This window comes from Fukomys damarensis, unplaced genomic scaffold (assembly GCF_012274545.1).
Source record: "Fukomys damarensis isolate Sample0158 unplaced genomic scaffold, DMR_v1.0_HiC HiC_scaffold_12, whole genome shotgun sequence".
Taxonomy (NCBI): Eukaryota; Metazoa; Chordata; class Mammalia; order Rodentia; family Bathyergidae; genus Fukomys; species Fukomys damarensis.
This window is the reverse complement of record NW_022900924.1, coordinates 55,417,449-55,428,018: the sequence shown is the minus strand read 5'-3', so window position 1 is coordinate 55,428,018 and position 10,570 is coordinate 55,417,449. Positions and strand designations below refer to the sequence as shown.

The following is a 10,570-nucleotide window of genomic DNA, read 5'->3' as shown; positions in this document are numbered from 1 at the left end:
AAAAAAAAAAAAAAAAAAAAAAAAAAAAGTCACTGAATAACAGTGGATAACTTAGAAAACCAAACTCCCTGAAAGTCCAAAGATAGGAGCAACCAAAGCACAGCCAAAAAGAAACAAATAACCAAATATCTGCATATCCATAAAAGAATCTGACCTTGTAGTTCAAAAGATTTCCCAACAGGGTATGGATACAGATGGCCTCTCTGGTAAAAGTAACTAGGCTTTTAAGTCAGAAATAATTTCCGGTTCTTCACAAAGTCTACCAATTAATAGATGAGTCGGGAAAGTTCCTAACGCTGGTACCAAGTCACACAAGGATAAGCTAGGAAAACAGCTGACCGGAACCCGTGTGAGCAGAAAGAAGTGAGGGGTGAACTTGTGTGTAAACCTAGACTTGGCTGCTGTGCAGGCAAAGCTCTCTCACCTTGCGGGCTGTCCCTGGGTTCTGCCAGAGCCCCTGCTCCACCAGAGGTTGCTCCTTCGGGGACCTCACACCCTCCTGTCCCAGCACCGGTTTACCCACCACAGTAACTCTGCACACAACAGTGAGTCATTCCCAATTTATTTTAGAGCAAGAGGAGAAAAATTTTTTTTGCATGAGAGAAGGGCAGGCTGCATTTTCTTGTGGATTTTGTGCAAGATGGGGCTAAGGAAAAGCAAGGACCGGAAAAATCTAAGGGCACAGGTACAGTATCCTTGGAGCTCACAAGTGCAATTGTATCACTTTTTGAAACAACAACAACCCAAAGACAAGGGCAAATTTCCAGTGCTTTTGGTGGTAAAGCTTTAGAATAGTCATACACTCCGGTTCCTCACCCTTGAGGTTGGGGATGGTAACTTCCCTTTTTCATTAGTTGGAATTTGAAGAAGTGGATGACAGGCTGGTGTCGGACACACCCCCTCCCGCTGGGTGGCCTCCCCTCCTGAAGGCGCAGAGCAAGGGCAGCAAGAGCCCTGCGGGAGGACAGAGAACCCCTGGAAATAAGCACCCCCACTGTGGGCAGACCGAGGCGGGGTCTCAGGAGGGGAATGCGCCTCCCCTCCCTGTCAAGTCTGTGTCACCTAGGACTTTGGACTTCTGGGGATTTGGGATGTGACAGCAGCACAGCGCAGAGGCTGAAGACCCTGCAGACTCCACCCCAGGGAAGTCAGGAGAGAAGCCAGGTGGAAATGAAACCTCAGGACCCGCGCGCTCCTGCTTCCCGCGGGGGCGGCTTCTGATGGGTCGGGCACACGGGATGCAGCAGGAGAAAACTTGGCCCCCGGCTGTTTGCCAGCTATTGATCCCAAGGGTCCAGGAGCCGGGAGAGTCCTTGTCTACTCTGCCGGACAGTCCGGGTCTCCACGGAGCCCCGACGTGCTCACCTGTTCCCGCTGCCTTGCAGCCACCGGCTGACATCCCAGGGGCCGCGTTCATCTCTGCGTCCTTCACACTTGACCTGGAGTCACTGTTCCCGAAAGATGCGGTGACTCAGAGGCGAGCGCTCTGGCCAGTTTCTGTGACAGAACGCGCCCCAGGAACTGACCCCCTGGCCCCAGCTGTCTGTTCAGTATCCGTCTCTCTCACAACGCCATTCTGGAGGGAAGAGAAGTGTCCGTGTTGGATTTATTTCTGGACACGAGTGTCCTGTGCTCAGAACCACACCTGACGGAGGGCAGGCACCGCGTGCCACAGCTAAAGGACAGCAAGGGCCCTGCTCCTGACGGAGGCCGAGTTGCCCGCCTGAGTTCCTAAATCTGGGGCATTAGTTACCATTCTCAGTCTGGCCGTGTCCCCCGACAATCCAGAGGCCCAGGCTCCGTGGAACGGGACACAGCCTGGCTGTTGGTGGCTGACCCAGTGCCCCAGGCCACCCTGGTGCCTGCCAAGATGGAGGAAGCCCTGCTCCGGCGGAGCCTCTCTCTGCCCAGTCGTGGAGATGATGATGCATCCTGCACACGGGGGCAGATGAGGGGTCGCCGCTTGCGGGGTACTGGCTCGGGGCCCACTGCGAGCTCTGGCTGGAAGCTCTGCTGAAGGATGCCGTGGCTCCCTAGACCAACCAAGAGCTTGCTGACCACTCGCGCGTGAACTGGGGGTGCAGCTCAGCGGCAGAGCACTCACCCTGCACTGCGAGGCCCTGGGTTCCACCCCAATGCCACAAAAAATAGAATGAATTAAAACCATCAGCAGCCCAAGAAGATAACCATAGGATTCCTAGGCCCATTAAAGTTTGAGAAACATCGATTTAACAACCCAACCTCCAGACTCCAGCCTCTGTCTGACCAAAACAAACTCCTCCGAATCCAGGAAAAGGCCTGGCCCCTCCCTTGCCACCACTGACTCAGAGAAGTGGGGAAGTGGGGCTGGAATCTGCTGAGCTCAGCTGCCACGAATTTTTGCCTGTGTGTGTGCGTGTGTGCGTGTGTGTGTGTGTGTGTGTGTGTGTGTGTGTGCGTGTGTTCTATTCCAGTCAGAGCACTATTAGGTCAAAATGAGGTTGAACAAAAAGCCAAAGTTATCTGGGTGTGATGGTGCCTGCCTGTGTCCCCAGCTGTCTGGGAGGCTGAGGCAGGAGTGTCACAAGTCTGAGCCCACCATAGGGAACTTAGTGACTTAGCAAGAGCCAGTCTCCAAATTAAAAAGAAAGAAAGAAGTATGTAGCTCAGTGCAAAGGCCCTGGGTTCAATCTCCAGTACCAACAAGAACAAAGATCCAAAAGAAACTGAAGAAATATTTGCATTGCCCCCTGAGCCCACTAATCGCTAGGGAGGATCCCACCCAAAGCAAAGCTTTCTGCTCTGTTCCTGCTTGAGCCTCTTGGTGGCACTGGACATCACACAGGGCACCAGAAATAAGGAGCTGAAGCACCTTGATGCCCACTGTTCCCTCGCCAACACCTTCTCGTGCCCAGGCACCTGTGCACCTGCGCCAGGCCGGCTCCCCAAAGGGCAGGCTCCCCGCCATTCCTCCATGCTGCCAACTTCTTTTCTGCCAGCACCTCCTCCAGTGCTTCTGTGTAACCTCCCAGTCCCCACAGCTGGTCCTTCGCAGTCACGGTTAGGAAGCGGCCTGAGCATCTGTATTTCCGCCAAGTCCTTTGGCCGGAGCTGATGTGTGGCCCGATGAGAGCCACTTGTAAACAATCAGAGATGGGGACCTGCGCTCTGGACAGGTGCTGTTCGGCAGAGCCATGAACAAAGGCAGTAATGAGGCAAAGTACACGCTTGTGTTACCGCTGAGTCCAGCACGAGCAGATGGTTTTTATTATTATGGTGAAATATGCCTGGCTTAAAATTTACCATCTTAACCATTTTTAAGTGTGCAGCTCCGTGGCATTAAAGCCCATCCACATAATAGAGAAACCGTCACCACCATCCTCTCCAGAATCATTTATCTTGCAAAACAGAAGCTCTGTACCCTTTAAGCACCTACTCCCAACCTGGAAACCACCACTGTACTTTCTGTTTCTGTGCATTTGGTTACTGAAGGTACCAGTCATCTGTGTAGCCACCCCCGTGGCTCATATCCCCACCTGCGCTCCACCTGCTGTTGGACCAGCAGCATGAGATTCTCCTAGGAACTTGGACCCTTTCGTGAACAGCACAGGTGAGGGAGCCAGGGTGTGCATTCCTTATGGAAATCGAATCCCAAAGCCAACTGTGGAAAAATTGTCTTCCACAAAACGGGTGCCAAAAATTTGGGGGATGGCTGCTCTGAGTACGGCATGTAAGTGGAATCTTACAGTCTTTCTCTGTCACACGTTTTGTGACTAGTTTATTTTACTTAGCAAAATACCTTTAAGATCCATCCACATTGCAACATGTGACAGAATTTTCTTTATTTTTAAGGCCGAGTAGCACTCGTTGAATATACGGGTGCTTCTTTCCTATCGATGGGTTATATCTCAGTAAACCATCATAAGTCGAAAACATTGTAACTGTTGCATTTACAACAACTCGCCTACCAGGCACCGCGGCTTCAAGGCATGGTGCTGAGACAGCGCCAAGCACTTGCTCGCGGGATTGTAGATGGGCAGGTGTGGCTCAGGACCCCTGTCCAGCAGCATGAGTGTCCTGCACATGTCACTAGCCCAGGACAAGATCAAGATTCAAAATTTCAGGTATGGCTCTTAGCGGATGAGTGTTACCTTGGCACCATGCTAAGTCGGGACTCTGTGCACAGTCCCCATTCCCCTGCATCTGTGCACCCACCTTGAGGCTTCCTGAATAGCGCTGTTATGAGCACAGGTGTACCAGCATCCGCTTGAGTGCTGCTTTTAACTCATTGATTATAGGAATCACATGGGAATTTGCTATTACATGTGAAAGTTTTTAAATTTCCTTTGGGGATTGTTCATTGTTAGTGCATTTTAAATGCCAACTCGTTCTTGCGTGCTAATTTTATATCCAGCAACTTTGCTAAATTATCTTTTATGGTAGCTACATGAAAGATCGTGTCATCTGCAAACAGAGAGCATGTTATTTCTTCTCTTCTAGCCCCAAAGATTTTTTTTTTCTTTTTGGTACTGGGGATCGAACTCTGGCCCTTGCACTTACAAGGCAGGAGGCAACACCACTGAGCTAAATCCCCGGCCCTCCAAAGACTTTTATTTCATGTTCTCACCCAATTGTCCAGGCCAGGATTCCCAGTGATGTTTTGAATAGTGGCAGTGGGTGTCCTTGTCTTGTTCCTGATCAGAAAGAGGAAAATCTTTCTGTCTTTCGTGAAAGGAAATAATTTTAATATATTCTCTTTTTTGCTTTAATTTTTATGAGTACATGTTCGGAGCACATAATGAGCACATTCCTCAGGGAAGTTGGCACGTGTGCATAACGCAACTTAATTCTTTTTCATCCCTTTCCTCTCCTCCCTCCTTCCATCTCTCCACCTCCTTCCCTTCTGCAAAAGATCTATCTTCCTGTTTCCCTTAAACTTTTATTTACATTTGGGTTTCTCCTATAAGAGACACCATGCTTTATGTGTCTGAGCTAAAGAATTTCATAAGTTTGTAAGGGAGAGAACATAACCTAATTAACAGCAAGCTGAGAAATCAGAAAGGAAAAAGAGGAGCTGAGAAACGTTTGGCAGGTGTATCATGCAGGAAAGTGCACCCGTATACTTTTAATGTTCCACAGGTCTTAAAATGGCAAGAGAAAAATGGAAAAATGAACCAAGGAATAGGAGAGACGAAAGGTCTTAATCAGCACTGACCACACTGAGTGGAATGGCTTTGCCTTTACTCTGACTCATGGCCTCCCAAGTGTTGTGGCTGTGTCTAGATGTCCCCCCAAGGCCTCGTGGGCCATAGGACTTTTTCAGAGGTGGCTGAATCTAGAGTGTGTGATGCTGGGATTAAGGGTGAGTGGTTACTAAATCAGCCCACCGATTAGTTTGCTACTGCTAATCCTGGTAGCCTGGATACAACATAAGGGGCAGAAAGGGGCTTTTTTGCTTGCTTCTTTTGCTGTCTTCTGCCTGCCATGGGACTGTTTCTCCTCTGCGATGCCAAGCTCTCTACCAAGCTATCTGGCCTTGGAGGCAGCCAGCTACAAACAGAAACCACTATAAACTGTGAGTCAAATAAACCTCTCCTCCCTTAACTTGTGGTGGTTGGGTATTTGGTCTCAGCAATGAGAAGAGCAACTGAGACACTGAGAAAACTCAACCAAGAGGATAAACTATACCAGCGACCATCGCCTCAAACCAGACACCGGGAAAAGATAGAGGGCGGGTCTGGGGGCCCCTGTGCCTCTTCCCAGCAAGGCCTCCCTCAGGGGTCCTGGCCCGCAAAGAACTGTGGCAAAGTGCTACCCTGTGCCACATCTGTTGAAAGATAGAAAGTTGGTCTAAAATTACACCAGAAGGAACTGAAACATTTCAAAAAGGCAGGGCTAGTGAGGAAGAAACCAAAAGAGGAAGATAACATCACAGTTACCAAAAAAAAAGAGGAATGGAAATCGAATCAGCTTACAAAGAAAGTCCAGAGTCTGCCCTCTCTTCCCATCCATGCCATCAAGAAAGGGGAGAGAGGGCTGGGCTGCAGGAAGCCGTTCCCAGAGAGAGAATTCTCTGCACTTTTCCAGCTGAGAATTCAAGCCTCCTGCACGGGTGCTGAGTAGGGTAATTTCTTCACTCAAGGTGTGTTTGAGCTAAAAGGGATTTTCTGTAAATCTCCCTGCCCCTTCATCTCAGAGAGGAACCCAGGGCTGAGAGGCCTCTGAAGCTCTGCGGGGTCCGAGAGCTAACTGGGGTCTGACACGAGGGGAGGAGAGTTAGCCCTGGGCTCTTTTCCTTGGGCTCTTTCGTCAAGGTGATGGATTCAGGGCACTGAACTGGCAACACTCCCTTGAGCTTTGCTCAGTAACAGGTTTCCATCTAAATCTACAGCTTTCAGAGCAGGACTAGAATTCAGAAGCGCACATTCCCAGCCACACCCCAGACCCGTGGAATCGGGATCTCTGAGGTTGCAGTCTGGTCCCCACCAGCTCAGGGGCTACTCTCTCCTGCACTGCAGTGTGAGCACCACTGATCCAGGAAATAATATACGTCCTATTCATTGTAAGAGTATGAATAATAATTAACATGCATTTCACAATTTACCCCCCCCAAAAGCTTTTGTCCTTTTTCAGGAGTGCACAGTGTCCCATGGGCATTTTTCATGGGCTCAGGAATGAAATTTAAGGAAGGGAACCGATTGCTGGCTGAGAGCTGTGGAGAGATCAGCAGAACTGCTGCTGAGTCCCCGGCCTTGGAAGCCAGCAGAGCCACAGCAAGGCGCTCCACTCCCAGGCAAAACAGCGTCAGCAGGGAGTCTGGGCAGAGCTTTCTTAGAAGCACAGAGAGCCGGGTCATGCGTGTAATTGTGCAGATGAGGAGTTACAACAGGGGCTTCCATTTTCTAAGTCTTTATGTCCTGTGGCAAGCAGGAGGCCAAGCCCTAGAGACAGAGCTGCTGCCCAGGGTCACCAGCTGGGCCCTAGCAGAGCCGGGATCTGAACTTGGCTCTCCATTCTCCAGACCAGTGGTTTTCAAGTCTCAATGTTCATCGGAATCATCTGGAAAGCTTCCTAGAACAGAACCCTCCACCCCGAGAGTTTCTGATTCTGTCAGCAGTGTGGGGCCCTTGAATTTGCATTGCCAGCAAGGTTCCAAGTCTCACTGATGCCACCCGCCTCTGGAGCTTTAGTAGCAAAGCCCATGACACCTCATCGGAAGACTAAACAACTCGATGACAAATCAGTGAGAACCAAACTTCTGAGTCTAGCAGCTCACTGCCACCCCGTCCACCTTCCCTCTGTCCACCTACACGTCCTTCCCCTTCCGTGCTTGCCCTCCTGTGGCTTCAACACAGTAACACTACAGCCCCTCCTACCTCATCTACCCAGTTTCTTTTCCTTCCATCCACCCTGCCTGCCATCTGCACTTTACCTCAAGGCTGCACATTTGCCTGATCAGAGCTCCAATCCATTAAAAATCTTCCGTTCCTCCCATTGCCTAAACTCCTGGACGAATCCTTTAAGGTCCTGCAGAGCTCCGCACGTGAACCCAGCATTCTAGCCTCCTCCCCAGGGACACCGCCTTCTCTTCTCTCTGGCTGCTGCTTCTCTCTCTCTGTCTCCCCAGACTTAACCCTTTCTAGGGACATCTCGGGTGCCCTTTCCTGCTTCCTGAAAATCCCCTTGGAGAGCTTCTGCCTCTTGAGCTCCCTGTGCACAGAAGTCTACACTTGTGGCCATCATCACACATTGCCTGGTAAGAACATTTCTCCAGTGCCACATGGCATCCTAGCATGTGCTGCGTCTTTGTCTTTCGTCAGCAGGGCCCCCGAACTCTTTAGCTCTCCGTCAGCCTTTGACAGGCAAACACACTCGTCTGTTTCTGGGCACATCTGTTCATGTCTGAAATTAACCTCCCCCTCTTCTGACCTACATTTTAAGTAATGAAGGCCATGGTGGAGCTGTTAACAAACATGGAAGGCGGGGTAGTGACCCGTCCTAAGGGCAGCCCTTACAGTGCACAACACTCAGTCGGCGACATATTACGGAAAGACCCAGATGGTCCCAGTCTCTCCCGAGCCCCAGGTAGAAAACTGGATCCCTCGGGCAGCACTTGTGAACCATGATTCCTGGTTGTCTTGGCCCTGAAGCCAAATGTGAGAGAGAAGTCTGAGCTGGTGTCCTTGCATCTGGCTGCAGAGAACCATGACCGGCGCACGGCCGCTAAGCCCGTTTGTGAATAATTCACAGCATGGAGAAACCCTTGGCTTGCTTAGTAGAATGCAGAGAGTATGGAAACCGCTATCGCTAAGACTACTGTGCCACATAAACAGCACTGGCCACAGACACAAACCTGCAAGCAGAGGGAAAACGAAACCAGTGGAAATAACCCAAGATAATAATAAATGCTGGTTTGAGGTCATGAAATTGTGGATGATTATGTTCCTCTTTATTTTTATTTCTATGGTGTTTGCTCTTTTTGCTAATAAATGCTTTTTGTTTAGATTTTAAAACTTTGTAACCAAAAAATTTCATAATTTTCACTTTCTTGAAGTACAGAAGTTATTTAACTGTAGATCACTAAAATGAAAATACGATAAACTGTTCATCCGATTTGAAACTTTGATTTTTCTTTCTAAAAGCAGATTGATCCTAGATAAGCGAAAACTGAAAAGCAAAAGCCAATACATGTGCTGCATAATTTCTGTTAAATTCTTGTTTAAGACACCTTTCAGTAAGTTCTTTTTCCATTATTCCTTTACAGTTTTACTCTTAAGTTGCTATAAAATGAAGTCCGTTAGACACTCAGAGATTCTACTGCCCAAAAGACAAATATTAGATATATGTCGCCATCTCCCCAAAATATATTTATCTTTCATAATCTATGTCATACACGTAACAAACGGGGCATTCCAAAATTTCTCAAAACAATTTTAACTTTTTATGTCTTTGAGAAAAATCCAGAATACACTGAATTTTGTTGGTCGGGAAGTACATATGTCCGATAATTGTAGTAGGCCGACTGAACAAATCTTTGTGTGACTTATGTGAATTTTTTTTCACTGAAGGTACACAGTACAGTCACACTCATCGTTGGGATCTTGTACCTTTACGTGACAGATCTTGGTTTTCATTTGTTCCCTACACCCCTGCCCTCCCTTCACCCCCTCCAACCTCCCCTATTTACAAAGACTTTGTTTCCATTTTTTCCTTTTCTCACGTTTTTTCTCTTCCCCAGGGCTTTTTCAAATTGAGGTGGATCCACATAACATGACTTAAACAATTTGACGGCATTCGATTCTCTCAGCATGGATGAACCACTGCCTGTATCTACTACCGCACGTTACCCTCGCTCCAACGTAAGGCCCCGTATTCGCTCAGCGGTTGCTCCCCATCCTTTCCTCCCCGTCTCCTAGCAACCACCTATCAGCCGTCTCCAGGGTCTTGCCTTCTCTGCTGCCCGTACAAACGTAGCGATGCAGGTGTGACCACACCTGGCTCCTTTCACTTCCTCATCTGTTCCACCGTTTTATATTAATAACAACATAACAGAGTTCCAGTTTCTCCAAATCTTTGTCTGCGCTTGTTATCTTTCTTTGTTAAAACAACACAACCATGGGGTGGGGATTTAGCTCAGTGGTTCTGCCGCCTGCCTCACAAGCACGAGGACCCGAGTTCGAATCCTGATACCAAAAACAAACAAAAACACAGCCATTCTAGCAAGTGTGAAGTTTACCTCCTTGAGGGCTTGATTGCATTTCCCAATGACTGACAAATGATAAGTGCTTTTTCCTGAACTCAGTCATTCATACTGTTGTGGCAAAGCAGAACAGCTCGGTGCCATAGCCAAGTGTTACAGCTCAGCATCAGTCGCAGCCACGGCCACAGCTCTGAGGCACAGCTGAGTGTTACAGCTCTGGGTCACAGAAGCCTCAAGAATCCAGCGGTCCCTCGAAGAGGTGGGGAAAAACCTTTATTAAGCCGGCTGGCTCAGTGGAGTTCCTAACCCATCGTCTGAGTGCTCTACCAGGAATGAGAGCCTTCTTATATAGAGATCTACAGGGTAGGCGAGCATGCTCACTGAAGAAGGGGGGCGGAGTTACAGGACATTCCAGAAAGGGGCAGGGCCAACAACATTCCTGAGAGGGCACAAAGTTCAAAACTTTTTTTTTTTTTCAAACTCAGGGCCTTTGCACTTACCAGGAAGGCGGTGGAACCACTGAGATAAATCCCCACCCACAAAACAGCAGCACAAACTGTTATATTCCTAGAACGAAACATTCTGTGGGAAAAAAATTTTTAAAAATGGAGGCAAAGCAAGGACCTGCGTTATTGTATAGTATTACTCTGTCAATATGTCTTCTTCGGAGAAGTATCTTATTAAGCCCTTTGCCCACTTTTAAACTGAGTTGTCTGTGTTCGCTGTTGCGATGTAGGCATTCTTGTACTTTGGGTGTTAGTAGGCCCTTCTCAGATATACATATTTGCTCTCATTCTATTGATTATCTTTTCACTTTATTGATGATGTCCTTTGATGAGTAAAAGTTTTAATGTTGATCTTTTTAAAATCTTGATCTTTTCCTTTGGTTGC

At 48.4% G+C, this 10,570-nt stretch overlaps 1 long non-coding RNA gene across 1 annotated transcript in view; it reads left to right on the top strand.

The window, feature by feature from the left end:
- Window positions 1-9,584, top strand: part of LOC104862390 — a 16,266-nt gene extending 6,682 nt beyond the window's left edge. The window contains exons 4-5 of the long non-coding RNA XR_780290.2: window positions 3,472-3,589; window positions 9,218-9,584. This is a non-coding gene — a long non-coding RNA (uncharacterized LOC104862390). The remainder of the gene's footprint in view (window positions 1-3,471; window positions 3,590-9,217) is intronic.
- The last annotated feature ends 986 nt before the right edge of the window (window positions 9,585-10,570 follow it).